The sequence below is a fragment of the Sciurus carolinensis genome, chromosome 4 (genome assembly GCF_902686445.1).
Source record: "Sciurus carolinensis chromosome 4, mSciCar1.2, whole genome shotgun sequence".
Lineage (NCBI taxonomy): Eukaryota > Metazoa > Chordata > Mammalia > Rodentia > Sciuridae > Sciurus > Sciurus carolinensis.
Window position 1 is genome coordinate 101,135,130 of NC_062216.1, and position 19,761 is coordinate 101,154,890.

Consider the following 19,761-nt stretch of genomic DNA (forward strand, 5'->3'; position numbering starts at 1 on the left):
AATTTTCACACATATGAGTAAATACCTATATGTGTGTATGTATTTATACCCATAACTTTGCAGGGAAAAAATGTAATTTTTTAATAAAATTTCTTATTTTAATTTGTGAATATGATGGGAAATGCTAGATCCTGAATGAAGTAAAGGACTGTAGATGCTTCTTCTGCTATTCACCAAACATTTATTGAGTGCCAACCAAGTGATGGTCACAGTGCAAACTCTGAGGCTAAGGGAGATAATAGGTGAGAAAACAAAATCTCAACTCTCAAAGCTTAGATTGTAAGTGACCTTACAAAATAGTAATTGTAAGTGACATCAAAATATTAATATATCCTGCCACCACGGTATTGGTGGTGTAAGCAGGAAATAGGCTTACATAATATGTTGTAAAGAAAAAAGTTAGGTGAAACAGTTATCAGGATTTAGAGGATTTTAGGTAAGAATATTGGAAAAGTTTGGACAATACTTGAAAGTGAGATAAATCACCTATTACTAGAATTTTAGGTTCATGTACTTCTTTTCTTTATAATAAGTAAAGGATAAAGTAAGTAAGTAATACTCTAGAGGTTTAAAAACATGTCTGCACATTAATACCCTCCCTTCAAAGGTGGAGCTTAATTTCCCTTGCTTGGAATGTGAGTTGGAATTGGTGACTGGCTCCTACCTAACTAGACTGGGCAGGAAGCAATGGTGTGGGACTTCCCAGGTGAGGTTGTAAATGACATTGCTGATACTATGTTGTTCTTTCTTGGATTGCTTACTTGAGAGGAAGTCAGTCACCAGCTATGGCATGAAGATACTCAGGCAGCCTGTCTCACCTGGGAGGAACTGAAGTCTCCTGCCTGCCAGCAACAACTTGATGGCCATGTGAGTCAGCCACCCTGAAAGGGAGACTTCCAGTCCAGTCAAGCCTTCAGAGCATTGGAGTCTCTGCTGGCTTCTGACTGCAGCCTTGTGAAAGACCCCAATCCAGAACTGCCTGGCTGATCACCTCCCAAATTTGCTGAACTTCAGAAACTGTGAGGATGAAAATGCTTGTTTTCTTAAGTCACTAAGTTTTGGGATAATTCATTAGACTGTAATAGATAACTGTCTACAAATTAAGGTTTATTAAATTAGGAGTGGAGTGGAAAATAAAACCAAAATTCCAGTATGTAGACAGTATCTTCTAAAAGTTCATGTTACTTGTTATTTCTCACATCATAATAAAACTGCTTCTTTTTTCTTGCTGAGCAAAATTGGTTAAAGAAAACCAAATTCAACTGCTAGTGAAATAAAAATATACTTTTCGCTTAAAAAGGAAAGTGTCTTATTTAGGTCCTTTGTGTAAACAGGTTATATAATCTCTTCTGAGTACCTCTCCCCCACTTTTGTTAGTTTATGCTAACTTCTTTCTTTACAACTGTGAACAAATGGTACTTCTGAAAAGAATTACCATAAAAGTAATCAGAACTTGTTGCACAATGGAGAGACACACTTGCCACTTGTATGCTATACCTAATATGAACTATAATTGTCTACATGATTTGAATTTCTGTAAGCTTTCTTGCAAATAATTTTATAGGAAAAGGTAGAAACTTGACTCAAATATCAGACTCCCCCTAAGTTACCTCCTTCCAGCTAAGAAAACTGCCTATCATAACTTGGTACATAAGGAAATATAGGAATAGGGACCCTTGGTAGTTTGTGTGGTTTCCTAAAGGACTTGAGCAATGACCAGCTTCAGTTTTGCAATAAAGTGCTTAAGTTTTTCTTTTAGAAGGACATTTGAAGAAGAAAGCAGTTTAAAATTTCTTTGATCTTAGAAATAGCACATACCTTTGTATGCTGTTATTTATTTATTTTCTTCAATAGACTACAGGACAAATACACTTTCCTAATTTGGATTCCCAAACACTAAAAATGAAAAAAGGGTTCTCTGAAGAGGTTTTAGGCAAATACAAAAAATTCATTGAAAGAATACAAAATCAAAAGAACAATTGCCTGAAATATTTGCAGTTAAAAAATACAAAGCAATGTTGCTTAATATTGATGGAATTTTTATCTGATTATTATTCCTTTAGTTATTTTACATGATGGTTTATATAAACACATAAGTACATGTGTATCTCATGGGAAAAAACAAAGACAAATCAGATAGGCAAGAAAAGTACTCCTCCTAAATAAAGTGGCAACACACACACACACACACACACACAAATAAAATAAAGGAAGGCTTGTTAATAGAAGCAAAAGAAACACAGGGGTTGGGGGTGTAGCTCAGTGGTAGAAGCACTTGCCTAATGTGAGGCCCTGCATTCAAGCCACTCACATACACATTTAGGAGAAATGTTGAGAGCTTAGGTGTCAAGCTAGGAGAGTAGAGAAGAAAAAGATAATGAGATATACCCATGTGCAACTGTTTTAAAGGATGGTACTCAGAAAAAGAGAACAAATTTATTTGTTCCTGGATCCAAACATATGACCAGGTCCCCCTAAAATAAGACAAGGTCTGTAGGGTAATTTTGTGCAGTGGTTACAACTATGGCTTTTAGAGCCACAATGCTTGGGCTTGAAACTTAATTCTTACATTTATTGTTATTATTATTAATTATTATTATTATTTTGTCTCTGTATCATTGTTTTCTCACTTGTAGAACAGAAATAATAAGAATTGGATTATCAAGGAAATGCAAATCAAAACCAGAACGAAATATTACCTCATCTTTGTAAGACTGTTGTGAAAAGGACTGCAGACAATAAGTGCTGGTGAGGAAGAGGAGGAAAGGGGCCCTTCGCACACTGTTGGTGAAATGTAAATTAGCACATGATGGCAACAATGGAAGCACCTCCAAAAATTAAAAATAGAACTGCCATATGATCCAGCAATCCCACTGAGGGTTATATATCCAAAAGAATGTGGAAGAGACACCGGCTCTCCCATGTTCATTGCAGCACCACTCACAACAGCCAAGAAATGGAAATAACCTGTGTCTATCAACTGGTGAGTGGATGAAGAAGCTGTGGCACCTACACACAATGAAACAGTATCGAGACATAAAAAGGGATGATATCCCGTCATTTATAACATGGGTGGAACTGGAGATCATTATGCTTAGTGAAATAAGCCAGGCACAGAGAGTGCAGTTATACCTATGATCTCACTCATAAATAGAATCTAAAAAAATTGATCTCCCAGAGGATAAGTGTGGAATAACAGTTGCCAGAGGCTGGGAGAGGAAGGTGGTGGTGGTAGGGATGGGGAAAGGTTGATCAACGGGTACTAAGTTACAGTAGGAAATAGCAAGAAGTTCTTGTGTGCTGTACACAGTAGTTTTAAATACAGAAAACAATAGCATACTGTACATTTTGAAAAGCTAAAAAAAAAATTTGAATATTTTCACCACAAATAAATGATGAATGTTTGAGGAGATAGATATGTAGAGGCTGGTTCAAACATTACTCAATGGAGATATGTATCAAAATAACATTACCCCACCGATATGTACAATTTTAGTGTTTTTACATGTCAGTTAAAATTTTTTTAAAAAATTGAATCTTCTAACATTGTTGAAAGGATGAAATGAGAGAAAATGCATAAAAGTGAGCACATTGTAAGTACCTTAATATACAAGCTGTTATTTGTATTATAATGATTATTAGTGTTAACACTAATAATGGTGATGGTGATGATGATATTAATAATAATAACACAAGAGAAAGATCAAAAGGAACAAAGTAGACTGATTTTCCTGAAATAACCCATACTTGAAAACCTTGAGAGTTGTTCTCTTACAGACATGAGACTCATTGTTCAATTAAGTCTCCCTCTGGGAATTGAAGGCACAAAGACATTCCAGGGAAGAAAAAACAGGCAAAGGCACCAGATAGACCCCTGTGCTGAGAAAGAAATGGAATTAGAAAAAGAAAAGAAAAGAATATTGAACTTTAATTTCTTTGATCTTAAATTCACAAACTGAAGAAGACTTTATTTTTGGATTTGCATTTCTTTCTGGGAATTTCATAATGGAGCAAGAGGTTTATTTTCAAAATTAAAGCTAAGGAAATTAGAACTCATAATCAATCTCTGGTGAGCATTTTATTTTATTTTATTTTTTTATGTTTTTTTAATTTTAAACAAATGGGGTACAACTTGTTTCTCTGGTTGTACATGAAGTAGAGGCGTACCATTTGTGTAATTATACATTTAAATAGGGTAATGGTGTTAGATTCATTCTGTTATTTTTTTCCTCCCCCCATCACTCCCACCTCTCTTTTTCCTCTATAAAGTCCCTCCTTCCTCCATTCTTGCCTCCCTCCCACCCCCCATTATGTATCATCATCCGCTTATCAGCAAGATCATGCGTCCTTTGGTTTTTTGAGATTGGCTTATTTCACTTAGCATGATATTCTTCAATTTCATCCATTTGCCTGCAAATGCCATAATTTTATTATTCTTTATGCTGAGTAATATTCCATTATATATATATTAATTCATCAGTTGAAGGGCATCTAGATTGGTTCCACAGAACAGTGGTTGAGTGTATTTTGACATAGGAAATAGAAAATAAAATTTTGGCCTTGAGGGTCCCCCCCTCTATAGAGTTAAATGACAGCTCATTCTGATACATTTCAGAGTTCACTGGGGTCCACTAATGAACTCTCCAGGGAAACACAGGGGAGAAGACATAAGTTTTGGGTAAGAAGCCAGCTCATGAAGGTGGGGCAGGGCTGCCCTGAGGCTCAGCTGGTCTTCTGGCCTGTCACTCAGGGATAGACTTGGTTATTCAGACCAGCAAAATAAGTTAGAATAAAGTATTAGAGAGCGTCTGTTTCTGCCAACAGGCTAGGTAAGACTTCCATAGAAGCTTCTTTCCCCCACTGAAGGGGAATTCAAAGGGAAGAAACACTTCTGGATTTTTTTTCCTTCTAGCCCATTCCTTAATCCTTCCTCTGTTAGGTCCTTAAGGCTGAAGTGACAAAGTACCACAAACTAGGTGCCTTAAAGCAGAAGTTATTATTTCACAGTTCTGGAGGCTAGAATTCCCAAATCTGGGTCTGGGTAGGGTCATGCTCTCTCGTGAAGACAGGGAGAAATCCTTCCATCTAGCTTTGCAATCCTAGTTATTCGTAGCTTCTGGTGCCTCCTGGCAATTGGCATTCTTGGCTTGCAGCTACATCACACCAATCTCTACCTCTATCTTCACATGACCTTCTGCCCTCCAAGTCTCTGTGTCCAAGTTTCTGTCTTCTCATAAGGACATAATCATTGCATAAAGGCCATCTTGACTCAGTATGATCTCTTAAACTGATTATTTCCAAATAAGGTAACATTTACAGGGTTAGGACTTGAATGTAAATTTTGGAGGAATATAGTTCAACTCTCAATGCTCTCTCTCTAAGAAAGAAAATGGGACTTTTGGTTATGTAGAATTTGACATTCACAATGGGTATGCATTTAATATCAGGTAGATTCTTTATGCCTTGTTTTTGAGTTTGAAGATACATCACCTTCATCATTATGGTCAGGATATGTGGTGTTCTTAAAAAGTTCATTTGTGAGGCAAAGCAAGAAGGTTTAGAGGTGAAATTATTAGATTGTGAGAGTTTAACCTAATCAGTAAATTAATCTGATGGACTAACTGGGTGGTAACTATAGGCGAGTAGAGTGTGGAGGAGGTAGGTCACTGGGGTTGTGCCTTTGTGATTCATATTTTGTCTCTGGTGATCAGAGATCTATATCTCTCTCTGCTTCCTGTTGCCATGTCCTGAGCTGCTTTCCTTCACCGTGACCTTCTTCCGTGGCCTTCTGCCATGATATTCTGCCTTACCTTGAGCCCAGAGCTATAAAGTTGGCCAGCCATGAACTGCATACTGAATTCATGAGCCAAAACAAACTTTCCCTCCTCTATGTTGTTCATGTCAGGTATTTTGGTCAGAGCAATGAAAACGTGGACTAGAATATTCATACTTCCCACATCAGGCACAAGGGGCTCTATTGTATCACTCATTTGCCTGAGTGGCATTTATACTTGTAGGCCTACCCACTCAAGAGGAAGAACCACTATTCGTGACGCAGTTACAATTTCCCCTGCAACGGGGTGAGCAATTCAGTTTAGGATTAGCTGCCTCAGTACAGAGGGAAGAGACTAGGAAGCCTCACTTTATCTTCAGATCTCACTGCATCTCCTAACACCTTTTACCAGAATGAGCAGATTTAGAGGGGTGGAAACATGCTGGCTTAATTTAATCAGGTGGTCCTTCCTTTCCCTGTAAGTTGCAAGACTGTGAACACCTCAGTATTCAATGCTCATAACTCACTGAAAGGAAGCAAGGACGAATAAGGTGAAGAGTGGTTAGAAATGAAACTGATGGGTGACCCAGGGTCCAGAACATGAAAGGTGTACAACCTGGTGAGGTCCTTGTAGTTCTTTCTACATGTGATGAGAAGTTCCTGACAGATTTTGAATAAAGGGGTCATATTCTGTGATTGTGGATTTGAAGGCTCATCCTAGCATGGTATAGAAGAGAGAACGTAAGGAGAAAGGGCAAAGACAAGGAGACAGGTAAGAAGCTCTGCAAGAGTCTTGATGAAGAGATGAAGGTGGGAAAAAGTCAGATTCTGAAGATATGGTATTTTAAATGTAGAACAATAAGTTTGCTAATGATCAGATGGGGTGTGAGAAAGAGGCATTTTATTGACTCCATCTGTTGGTTATGCTACTAAGTAAAATTGTTGCAAGTTGTCCTGGGTTGAATAGTGTCTCCCCAAATTCATGCCATGCTAGAACATCAGAATGTGACTATTTGGGAATAGGATCTTTTTCAATGCAATCAAGTTATGATGAGGTCATTCCAGATTACGATGGGCCTTAATCCAGTGGCCTATGTTCTCATAAGAGAGAAATCTGAACACAAAGATACACATGAGGGGAAGAAGATGTGAAGACAGAGACAGAGACTAAAGTGTTATGCAGCTAAAAGCCAAGAAACTATGAGAAGCAGGAAGATTGAAAGAAGGAGCCTCCCCTACAACATTTGGACAAAGCAAGGCCCTATGGATGCCTTGATATTGAACATCCAACTTCCAGAACTGAAAGAGAATATAATATATATATATATATATATATATATTTTTTTTTTTTTTTTTTTTTTTTGTTTTAAGCCACCCAGTTTGTGGTTCCTAGAATACTAAAACACTAGTTAAGGTATAGGTATTTTGTTTTAACTTTCTTTGAGTGTTATTAATACATTCTCATAACTCTCCTAAACAGTAGTTCCTCATTTTAGTTTTCTATTCATATTGTTAGAAATACCAGTGTTCTATGAAGAATCAATCACATGCTCAGAAGTAGCTCAGCAAAGCAAACTTGACTTTAGCAGTAGAATGTGCTACTAAACAAAGTCTGGCAAGCAAGCACACTTGGTGAGCAGGTGAGAAGGGGAGGGAGTCCCCCTGTTTTTATCCCTAAGGCAGCACTGTCCCTTGCTCTGCTAGGAGGAACTTGAGGTTACAATCTATGGAATTGGCTAATTTTAAAATTGGGGAGGGTAAAAGCAAGGGCTATGGTTAAAATGGCTATGATTGGATACATTCAGACCATCCTCTGAAGATTGGAACTAGGAATTTAAATAGGTCACAGGTTGCCTTTCTTACATCCCAATTTTACATTTAAGGCTAAATACTATATTCTGAAAATGGACCACTGGACTTTCTACTTCTAACAATACTTTTAATTTTTACTGGGGTCCAAATTCTGCAAAGTTAGATGTAATTTTCTCAAAGATTGCTAAATTACCAATGACTTTGGTCTAGTATGAAAGCAAATATTATCTTTGTAATAGGAGAGATCACCCTGGAAGTTATGGTTCTATTGCCCTGAAAACCATGAACCAGTGTTTAACATTCCGTTAGGTACCCATCTTGCCCATCACCCTTGCTTCCACTGGCTTACATGTACTGGTCTCTCTTTTCATTCTTTGAACTAGCTTCACCATTCTGTTTCCCTCATGAAGCAATTGAATATTTTTGACAAATGCTCATTGTATATTTGTAGGAATCTTGTTTTTAACTTTTGGAAATTTATATTTTGATAAATATAAATTAACTAATTGCTATAAAACCTAATTTATTTTCAAACCCTAAAATATTTTCTAAAGTGTTAAGTATAAATTATAGGGAGCCATTATTTTGGACTAAGATCCTGCACTAGGCCCCAATAGACTAGATTAAAAAGCAAAAGGAGTCACTGACATTAAGGTTTCCCATTACCAAACTGAAACTAAGTTGTTTATCTGACCTTCTGAGAAATCAGGATTAGAGTGCTAGCCGCCAAATTTCCCAAATAGGCCAGTTCCATTTGGCACAATAATGAAGTTCCCCATCTTAATCCTTACACACACAAACACACACACACACAAAGGTAACCAAGTATTAGCCAATCGATTATTTTCCTACTGTTTTTTCTTACAAGGAAAGTGACTTTGAAATGGTCCAACTGCTTTTTGTTCCATATTTTTGCTGTCTTCATTCTTTGTCTATGAAATCAACATTTTTTTGGTTAGCCTAGCTGAGCACCGCTTTTTGAATAGAACTTGAAGCCAATGAAGAGCATTAAACTAAACTGTTTTAATTTTTTCGCTTAACACTAGAAATAATATACTGTGATGGAGCTCCAACTATGCCCCAATTAAGTTCATGATACACCACACATAATATATAGTTACATTTTAGAAAATTAAGCTGCTATAATGACAGAAATTTTTAAAAATGTTTAGGAACTTTATCTTAGTGGATAAACAGGTAGATGACAGGTAGATTTGATTGGAGATAGTCATGGCTATCTATTCAGATAGGACATTTTACATGTGTGCAGTACTTTCAGACACCTGATCTCGTTGGTTCTTTATTGTCCACACTTTTAAATTCTGGAATTTGTTTTCATTTCCTGGAGGCAATCCCAGAGTCATATTTTTCAGGCACAGGCAGTGTTTTTGGTCATAAATATTAACTAAACATTAGGAGGCAACTACTTTTATTAACACACTTGCTTTACAAGTAAGGAAACTGAGATATGAAAAGTTAAGTAACTCACAGCTATCAACAAGTAGTTGAGAAGCAGAAATATGAACTCAGGCTGGCTGAGGTCAGAATCACCTATGAAATCTCATCTAAACCCAGCTGATCCTCAGTGTTGGCTTTGCAAATAGAGCTCACTTATCCTAGATCACCAGGAAGGAAAGTTGAGGTAAAGAGGCCTTCAGTCAATTTTCCCAAGGTTAACTAGCTGCTTAGTACTGATTTGGATTATTTTGTTCATAATAAAAAAGAAAAGCAAAAGAGAAAGGCTAAGATGTAAAGAGGGTGAGATATTTTTGTGATAATTGAGCAAAGTCTGGTAGAGAGGCAATTCAAGGGAGAGCAGAATTCTTAACTATGTTGAGTTTGCATATTGAAAAGTTGCCTCAGGTAGAGTTAAATGAGAAGTGCATCAGTAAAAGTAGAAGAAAGGGTTAACAAAGATGGAGATAAAATGAAGTGGAAAGAATAATATTGTGAAAGTGTCTTTCTGGGTTGGATGGATGTTGTTTGGCAGTCCTATATGAGCACAGCTGAGTTATTTCTGGAGAAGCTTCAGAGCAGAGACAAGGGAAAAGTCAGCTGTGTGTAATATAATTTGGAAAACTGGGATTCATCTGTGTCTTCATAAGTTAGTTATATCTTTGCACAGCTATTTTACTATGTTAGAGGGTACATGTTTCCATGAATGGTATCGCTGATAATAAAATGCTAATTTATATAAAATATGTAGTTTCAAAACTGCTTATTGCATAAAACATTTTACTTTGTAAGGCTAGGATTTTATTATTTTACAGATATTGCCATTAATTTTCACAAAAATCCTATAGAGTAAATATTATTGTCTCCATTTTTCAGACAAGAAAAGAAGTCAAAATACATTTTATGTCCTTAGTCATAGGAACTAGAAATGTTAGGGCTATGATTTGTGTCCAAGTGTGTCAGAATCCAATCTCTCGTTCTTTGCATTTTATCACTGTTATGGTTTGGATATGAGGTGTTCCCCAAAAGCTCCTGTGTAAATGCAGAAATAGTCATAGGTTAAACAATTAGATTATGAGACCTGATGTCTAATCAGTCCATCTTAGTTTGAAAAGACTGGGTGGTGATGAGGAAGTGGGTCACTGGGGACATGCCCTGGAAGGTTCATCTTTCCTGTAGTCCCTTTCCCTTTCCTTTCTGACTGCTATGAATTCAGTAACTTTTCTCTGGCAGACCCTCCCACCATGATGTTCTGCTTCATCTTGGGCTCAAAGCAATGAAGTCAGTTGACCATAGACTAAACCTTTGAAATCATGAGCCAAAATAAACTTTGCTCCTCTAAGTTGTTCTTGTCAGGCATTTTGGTTAGAATGATGAAAAACTGACTAATACAATCACTTGATTCCCATGTTAAGAAATTTTATTGTAGGTAGATGGGTAAGTAGTCCTTTGAAGGACTATAAACTTATGTTTATTAAAATCTGTGAAAAACTATACTCTTACACTGTGTGAGGAGAATAAACTAGTTCTGCTGCTTTTATCTGTTTGTTTCTCAAAGTCATAAAAACAAAGTTATCAAAATCTGAAAGCAAGTCCAAAAACTTAATACAGGTTCATTGCCTTCTTTAATTGGCTTATCAAAAGCAAGAATAAAAGCCAGGTGTGGTGGTGCAGGCCTGTAATCCCAGTGACTCAGGAGGTTGAGGCAGGAGGATTGCAAGTTTGAGGGCAGCTCAGCAACTTATAGAGGCCCTAAGCAACTTAGCCAGACCCTGTCTCAGAATAAAAAATAAAAAGGGTTGGGGATGTGGCTCAGTGGTTAAGTGCCTCCTAATTCAATCCCCAGTACAAAAAACAAAAACCAAAACAAAATAAAAGAAAACAAAATTAAACAAAACCCAAGCAAGAATAAAATGCCCACTGCAAGTTATAGCACTATTTCAAAATATGTTGACGTTTGACTGTTTCTTCAAGTTCCTGAAATTTTGTACTTTCAAACATGCATATTCTTATCATTAAGTGGCACTTTGTTCACATAAGGCAAATATAGAATCATTCATTCAACAAATATTTATTGTGCACTTTTTAAGTGCTTAGCATACCATGTGTGCAATTTACTGAAAATCCTCTTACATCTTAACCATAGTTTTCTCCTGTTCAAAAGAACAATATCATGTGATTTTCAGTCTCTCATGATTGTATAGCCTTCTAGCCTCAGAATAACTTTTATGGGACGATGGTTATCTGTTAGACTTTAACATGAACTTTCCTTATGAACTCCAAACTAAATGAGTAAGAGCTTATGTGTGAAAATTTAAAAACATTTATACTCTTCAAGGTTACTTATGAAGTCCACAGAATTTTTTTAAATTTTTTATTTCATTTTATTTTATTTTTACAGACTACATTTTGATTCATTGTACATATATTCTTGACCTTGGGATGATTTCAAAAAGAAAGGATAGATGAGCTGATTTTCAGGAGTCACCTCCAATATGTGTGTTTAGACATCTGGTGAGTGATGGTGAGTGAGAAGATCTTTGTTTCATTTTTAACAGAAGAAAAACATATTTTCTTGAACTCTTGTTCATAAAGCTTGGCTACATGATTGCAATCAAGGCAGAGAAACTTACCTTCTCCTTAACAATAGCCCAGGAATTGTTGAACTAATTTCTCTATAAGCTTCTATTCCTTTAAATATAACAGAAGATTCAATTACTAAATATACTTTAATTTTTGTTTGCTTGTACTTGTCTTTTTTCCCTTTAAAATATGAATTGTTAAATCAACTTTAGAAGTGATAAGTCTTGTCTACCCTTTTAACATTCCATTCAGCCTGGAACTTGTGAGAATATTCTGACAGGGTGAATCTATGAAGGAAAACTTCCTTTTCTTCTTTTTCTTTTGGAGAGGGGTCTCTCTATGTTGCGTGGGCTGGCCTTGAACTGGTGTCCAGCTTCAGCCTCTGAATAGCTGGGGCTGCAGGTACTCACTACCACTCCCATCTTGTGAAGGGAAATTTAAAGACAAGCATGCACTCCAGGAAGGGGCAGATCTACCACTTCGGTTACTTTGGAGGCTGCTATGGCTTTGCCAATAGTGAGAAGAGTCTCAGAGATCCAGCAAAATTTGGAATGAAGGCTATTTCTCTTGAGGCATGTCCTTGCCACCTTTCTCTTTAGCTGTGAAGCCACCTTTTCCCATTGTTCTAGTGACCCAAAGGTCTAGGCATTTTTAATTAAGAATAAAATTTTCAGTTGAAAAGCAAAGTTATTTTGTTAATTTTTCATAGGTATTTGTGTTTTTTAAAAAGTGGATATGAGAGCATGGCAAAGGAATAGTAATGGGGCAGTTTGAAGAGTAGTATGCTTCCGGTGAAAACACATAACTTTCTACCTGATATATTGCTATACTATTGAAGTCACCACTAATCATTAAGAACAGATGAATGGTTGAATGCAACACCAAACTGGATTGCTTCTGGCCATATGGTGGGGACTTCTTTGGTATCTAAGTTGTGCAATTTTAGGCCATCCCTGGCTCTCATGATCTCCCACAGCAGAGAGTAGGTATAAAGGCATTTGATTCTTCAGTTTAGAACTCTTTGTCTTTCAGAGTTTTGGATAAAAATCTAAACAATAGGTATATAGTAGGGCATATAGTTATTGCTCTTTTCACCTTAGACTAAATTTCTTCATCTTTGTCTGAACTTAGTGTTGCCAATGAGAATTAATTGAATAGGCCTGAAAGGAGCTATTTATCATTTAGCAAGGATGTCCTTGGGAAGTCACTTCCCTTTTAGGATCTCAGTTCCCTAATTTTTAACAAGGGCATTGAGTTAGAATAATCTCTCAGTTCCTGTAGGTTGCTGATGTTCCATCAAGTCTGTCCTCTCTCATCCTAGAACTTAGTGATCTGGTGAAGAAGTCTACATGTATTCTGTACATACCTGTCAATATCTTACGAACTTTATTTTTAACTTATTTCATTTTTTCAAGCTACAGAGTCACAGATATTTGCTCATACTGAGCTACTTTACCTCCTATGTTACTTTAGTTATGAATTCTTCAACCCTTTACCTATTTGTTGACTCATCTTTTTAAATTTATTGACCCCAAACTTCTTTTCACTGTCTTAGAGACAAGGTGCATGTTAGAGAAACTAAACAGGACTCATTTCACAATTTGCTTCCTTCCTGAAAAATGACTGGCATTTGTTGATTCATTTCACCAAGTAACACCCTGCATTATGTTTTCAAGACCCAGTGATGATTCTGTCTTTGCTGAGGGATGAGTCACAGCCATTGTCTTATTAATGGAGTTTGGATTATTTCTGCCTCAATAAGTTATGTTACTTTTGTCACTAATGAACCTGACCTGGTACTTTAAGGCCTGGTTGCAGCGCCCAACCCACAAAGATTGTTCTGCTACCTCTTTAGCTCCAGTGTGCATTCTCAAGAAGAAGACAGGAGAACCAGAACTTCTTCCTCATAGTAAATGGTGCCTTTTCATTTTTCTTCTTTCTTCATGGGTAGAATGTAAATCTCAGAAGGGTGCTCATGTTCTGGGATGAGACTAGGGATTTTGTGTGACACACTATATCAAATTCATGATCGCAGATGATCCCTATCCCTGTGATGAATTGACACTGTCATAGAAGTAAAAACAACTCACACCGGAGAGCAGGAGGGAGCACACACATGCCCAAGTTGCTTTCACTTCTGTGCAGAGATACTTGTTGCTACCTGATGTGTATTCTGTGGTTACCCAAGCATTCTGTGGTTGTTTTGTTTGTAACCGTTTCCTCTATCTCTCTTTCAACATCATTTTGTAAGGTTTGGAAAAACAAGATGCATTTCTGTAACCTAACTTATATCCATAAAGATAACCCTTTTTTTTTTTTTGAGTAAGTGGGACGTGAATTCAGAGAAAAATATGCAAGAATAAATGCTCAATTTGGTTGGTCACATTTAGCAAAAATAATTTGGCCAAGCATTGGTTGTGAGCTTTCATTAATTTAATAAATATTTATTGATCATTTAATGAATTCCATTTTCTATTTGAACAGGCAATGTATTCTTTGGGGAGCTTGCAATTTAACAAGAAGAACTAACAGTAGACAAGTAAATTTTTAAAAATATTTTTGTAGTTGTCGATGGAACTTTATTTTATTTATTTATATGTGGTGTTGAGAATCAAACACAGTGCCTCACACATTGCTAGGCCAGTGCTCTACCACTGAGCCACAACCCCATCCATAAACAAGTAAATTTCATTACATGTAAGAATATAAGAAGGAAGAGAGCTTTAAGGATTCGACATACAGAGAAAGTGGCCAGGTGTGATGGCATATGCCTGTACTCCCAGCGATTCTGGCTGAGGCAGGAGGATCTCAAGTTTGAGGCCAGCCTAGATGACTTAGCAAGGCCCTCTCTCAAAGTAGAAAAAGTAAAAAGGGCCGGGGATGTTCTCAGTGGTAAAGCACCCCTAGGTTAAATCCCCAGGACTGCCAAAAATCACAAAACCAAACAACAGAACACCACAGAAATAAAACTTTGAGGGAAGCAGCGATAATGGGAAACCCCTACTTGCCAGGCACTTTATATGTATTTACTTCTAACATTCATGGTGACCTTGGGTTAGTTTGCTGGGGTCTTCATAACTAAATACTACTAATTGGGCAGCTTATCAATGGGGTTTATTGTCTTCTAGTTCTGAAAGCTCAAAACATACGTTGGCCGGTTTGGTTCCTCCCAGGGACTCTCTCCTTATCTTGTCCTTGTCTTGTCCTTGTCTTGTCCATGACTGCCTCCCTGTTGTGTCCTCACATGGTCTCTCCACTGCACTTGAACATATCTGGTTCTCTCCTTGAGTCCTAATTTCCTCTTCTGATAGGCACAGCAGTCACATTAGATTAAGGCCTACCCTACCACCCTACTGATCCCATTTTAACTTAATTATCTCTTCAAGGTTTCTTTCCAAACATGCTCATACTCTGAAATATGGGGAGTGGGTTGGGCATGGGGTCAGGTAGGCATTTAACACATGAATTTTAGGGAAACAAAACAGCCCATAACAAATCCCAAAGGTTAAGTAGGGTTATTATCCCCACAGATAAGCCATAAGGTGGCAAAATAATTTCCCTAGGATTTGAATTCCAAGATCTATGCATTTAGCCACTATGCTCATGTTCAAGAAAACTATCAATTGAGGAAATGAGCAAAACATGGCATGAGTTCAGATGCTCTGAATTCAAGTCCCTACTTTCTAACTTATGAGTTGTCTGAAGTTAAGACTGTTAACCACATTGAAATTGCTTTATCCTCCCCTTTCTCCAAAAAACAATTGCACTCTGAAATTTTCTGTTCTTTTCAATCTCATTTTTAAAAACCTTAATCATAGCCTATTAAGTTGGGATTTTTTGATTGTGTGTGATCTATTAGTGTAGATTTTTTGAAACACTTCTTCAATGTAACTGTTAGAACGAAATGTGAACTCTTCTCCATCAAAGATCCTAGCTCAGTTTGGTATCCTACAATCTTCAGGGACCTAAAGGCACCTTGTAAGAAGGAAACTACATTCTCTTAATGAAAATAACATAAGTAATGCAACATTTTTCTTTAATTTTTGCTCTGATTCATGCTACTTACCTGGTTTCTCCTCAAATGCCATCACACAAAGAATTAAGAGCAAAGAGGTTGAAGAGATTGTATGAAGTAAAACTGAAGACTGGAGATGTTAAATAACTTATTTTAAGTCTATAGGAGACGGAGGTCTATATGAATCCAGAGCCTACTGGATTGTTCCACGCTGTTCTGTGAGGTTGTTGGGTCTTGGGGGGAGTGGGTTTGGTAGAATATTGGGTATGGGGTTGCCATGGTTAATGAGATATAAGGGAAGATGGGTATTGAGACAGTTTAACTGTGACAAAAAATTGGAGAGATGGAACCAGAGGGAGTAAATGGAGTTCAGCTCATGATGTTTTTTGTTTTTAAGATGCAATTTTGTATAGCAATTAGGATCACATTCTCTTCATCCAGATGGCACTGGTTGGAATCCCAGACTACTCATTAGGTGCATGTTACATAATGTCATGATCCTTTTTGCTTTTTACTGCTGGAGATTGAACCTAAGGCCTTTCACGTGCTAAGCACATGCTCTACCAGTGAGCTGCATCCCCACCTACCTTGTGTTGCCTTTGAGTGCTTATCTTGCAGAACATTGGTGAGGACAGAAGGGAAAAGTGCTTAGTATTAATTATTATAAAAATTCATGTGCTGAGATAAAGGAAGAGTGAAGAGGAAAATGTTGACTATACAGGAAAAGAAATGGATCTCTTGTGCTTTCAGTAATTCCTTTCAGCCAAAGACCACCAAGAACATTCCTGTAACTAAAAATTTTGGATTTATCACTTTGACAGCAAAGGAGAATGTAAACCTTAAAAAAGCTAAGGAATATGTCAGTAAGATTCTGTTAGAAAATACTTATAGAATTTTTGCTTGTGTTAGGCAAAAATTTGGATGAGTTCCAGAGAAGGGGTCTTTGTTTTAGATTGGGTATTGTTAGGTAGTAGGTGTCATTCTCTGGTTGGATATCTAAATGGACCTTATATACTTACATAGTAGAAGAGGCTAGATCTAGGCTAATGATATACTTTGTGAAGATGCAGCAATCATTCCTATGAGCTAGGAGAAGGGAAGTTTTGGTCATTTTTGTGAACTGGACATGGTTCATGTGTTTGTTTTTAAACATAACTGTAGAGTCCTCTTCTCTGACAGCAATGTTCTGTGAAATGTTAGTTTCAACAGGAGAACACCAGATCTAGTCGTGAGTCCTTGTCCAGCTCCTAACCTCACCAAGGCTTAGTTGTTTTAAGCTAGCATTTGGCTTCTCCTCTTTCTGGGCTTCTTACTCCACAAGGTTCTTGACATTCATTAATAAGTTAAAGGTTGACATATTGTAAAATGTCGAGGAGAATTTAAAATTTCAAGACATTTTTGATAGAATGCATTTTAAAATATTATAAATGTTTAATGTACTATTTTACTTGTACTTACCAAAGCATTAATTTGGTTTTCTCAAAGTAGGTTTTTGTTTTTACTTTTTTTTTTTAGATTCTTTATTAACTTTATGTAAATGTGAAGTAACATTATAACAACAATAAATTTTTTTTCAAGTTTAGTATGCTAAGTTCACTCCTGCATATCAAAAGCTCAGTCCTGAATAAAATGAAGCCTGGACTTCAGAATTTTAGAGACTATATAAACCCTTAAAATGTGCATACTCTTTTTTTAAGAGTTATTGGCTGAAAACAATGACAAAATCCTTCCTTTCCTTTGAAGTTGACTTCATTGGAGAGGTTCTGGATGCACATGTGAAATTTTGTGAAATAAAAGGAGCATAAAATAAGTAAATTTGTAGAAACCATTTAGCAGATGAGAGTTAAAGAGTAGGAAGATGGTACAAATTGACCTCTTCAAAAATTTAGCTTGAGCCAGGCATGGTGGTACAGGCCTGTAATCCCAGCAACTCAGGAGAACAGAGGCAGGAAGATTGTAAGTTTGAGGCCAGCCTCAGAAACTTGGTGAGATCTTGTCTCAAAATTAAAAAAAAAAAAAAAAAAAAAAAAAAAATGAAAAGGGCTGGGGATGTAGCTCAGTGGTTAAGCACCCCTGGGTTCAATTCCCAGTACCACACACACACACACACACACACACACACACACACACACATTAACTTGAATATTTTGTATTTATTTCAAAAACTGAAAAATCTTGTACATTGTTTTCACTTTAAAACAATTTTCCCAGAAAATTTCATTTAAATTTTATTTAGATTACTTATAATGAGAAAAATTCTTAGAGAAAATGTCCATATAAAATTGACATGGTTTGCACTAAGTAAAAAAAAAAAAAAAAAAAAAAAAAAAAAACAAAAAAAAAAACTAACAAAACAGCTCATGATGGTTATTGGAGTTCAGACATAGAAGCAGTTCAAATACTGAAGCCATAATTGCCTTTAACTTGATGTCTACTTAATAAGATCAGGCATAATAATCTGTAGGATGTTTAAGAGCTTCTGTATACTTTTTAGGCTTTTCCCAAGTCTTAGAAATAACTACTTGATATAGGCTGTCTTAGTTTGTTTGTGTTGCTCTAACATAGTACCACAGACTAAGTCGCTGTCTTAGTTTGTTTGTGTTGCTCTAACATAGTACCACAGACTAAGTCATTCATGAAATATAGAAATTTATTACTTGTGGATCTGGAAACTGGAACATCCAAGATCAAGGCACCAGCAGGATTGTTAGCCAGTGAGAATTGTTCTCTACTTCCAAGATAGAGCCTTGTTGTAGCATCCTCTAGAGGGAGGAGCTCTGAAGGGAAGGGAAGGCAAGAGGGGATAACTCCCTCTTATCAAGCCCTCTTATAAGGACACCTGATTCTATTCATGAGGGCAGACCCATGTGACTCAGTTACCTTCTAAAGACCACATCTATTATTACTGTTGCATCAGGGATTAAGTTTCAGCATGAATTTTCAAGGTGTTAAAACATTAAAATCATAGAATAGGCTTACATTTTCTTCTGTATCTTTACAAAATACATCTTTCACACTGCTAAATTGCTAAGATTACTTATTTTGGAAAATTTATTCACTTATATCCTACACATATTTTTTGATCATTTCCTATAGGCAAAACCTTGTGATAGATACTGATGGCAAATTTCATGTTTTATATTTAAAGCTTATTTATTTTGAATCTCTTGCTTCAGTTGTAGAGATAAGAAAGGAACATACAGATGTTATTTGAAAATATTTCCTTGACAACAAAGAAGTAAATCTTTCACTGCTGTTCATGGGCAACCATATATCAGAATGATATAGTTTTTATCCTTAGATGCTTATGAGTTTATAAAAGTTTATTTTAAAATATTGCAATGCTCATACTTTATATTCTTAACTTTTCCTCCAAGATCTTAAAATAAAACAAAAACATCACAGAAATTTTCATGCCTGAAAAGGTCTTCTGACAATGTGATGTGGAATGCTCAGGAGAGAATAGGGGCCATCAGCTGCAACATAAGAAGCCTGTCAGTGCATGAGCTCACAGGGAGGTTCTAGCCAGCAAAAACTGATCTTAAAGGAGAAATGGACAGGAATCCAATAGTACTAAGGAACATCAGTACCCCATTTTCAATAATGGATATAGATCACCCAGACATAAAACCAATAAGGAAACACTGCACTTGAAGTACACCAGACCAATGAACTGAAAGATATGTATAGAACTTTTTATTCAGTAACAGGATGCAGACAAGTGCATAGAGAACATTTTCAAGGATATAGCATATATAGGCCACAAAACAAGCCTTAAAAATCATTTCAAGCATATTTCCAATGGCAGTAGTATGAACTAGAAATCAATGACTGGAAGAAAACTGAAAACTTCACAAACATATGCAAATTAAACAAGATACTTCCAAATAACCAATGGGTCACAGAATAAATCAAAAGAGAAATTTAAACAAATTAAGACAATAAAAATGGAAATACAACATATAAAAATTAATGAGATCAAAAAGCAGCTCTAAAATGAAACTTTATAGTAGTAAACATCTACATGAAGGAAAAAGAATATCTTTATAGATAATCTAACTTTACTCCTTAAGCAACTGGAAATGAACAAACTGATCCCAAAATTAGTAGAGTGAAGAAAAAT

The 19,761-nt window shown here is 36.4% G+C and overlaps 1 long non-coding RNA gene across 1 annotated transcript in view; it reads left to right on the forward strand.

Annotated features, from left to right (window-relative positions):
* Nucleotides 1-740: 740 nt before the first annotated feature.
* The window catches only part of LOC124981978 (uncharacterized), a 35,437-nt gene continuing 16,416 nt past the window's right edge, over nucleotides 741-19,761 (forward strand). Inside the window, exons 1-2 of the long non-coding RNA XR_007108149.1 lie at nucleotides 741-867; nucleotides 2,637-2,983. This is a non-coding gene — a long non-coding RNA (uncharacterized LOC124981978). The remainder of the gene's footprint in view (nucleotides 868-2,636; nucleotides 2,984-19,761) is intronic.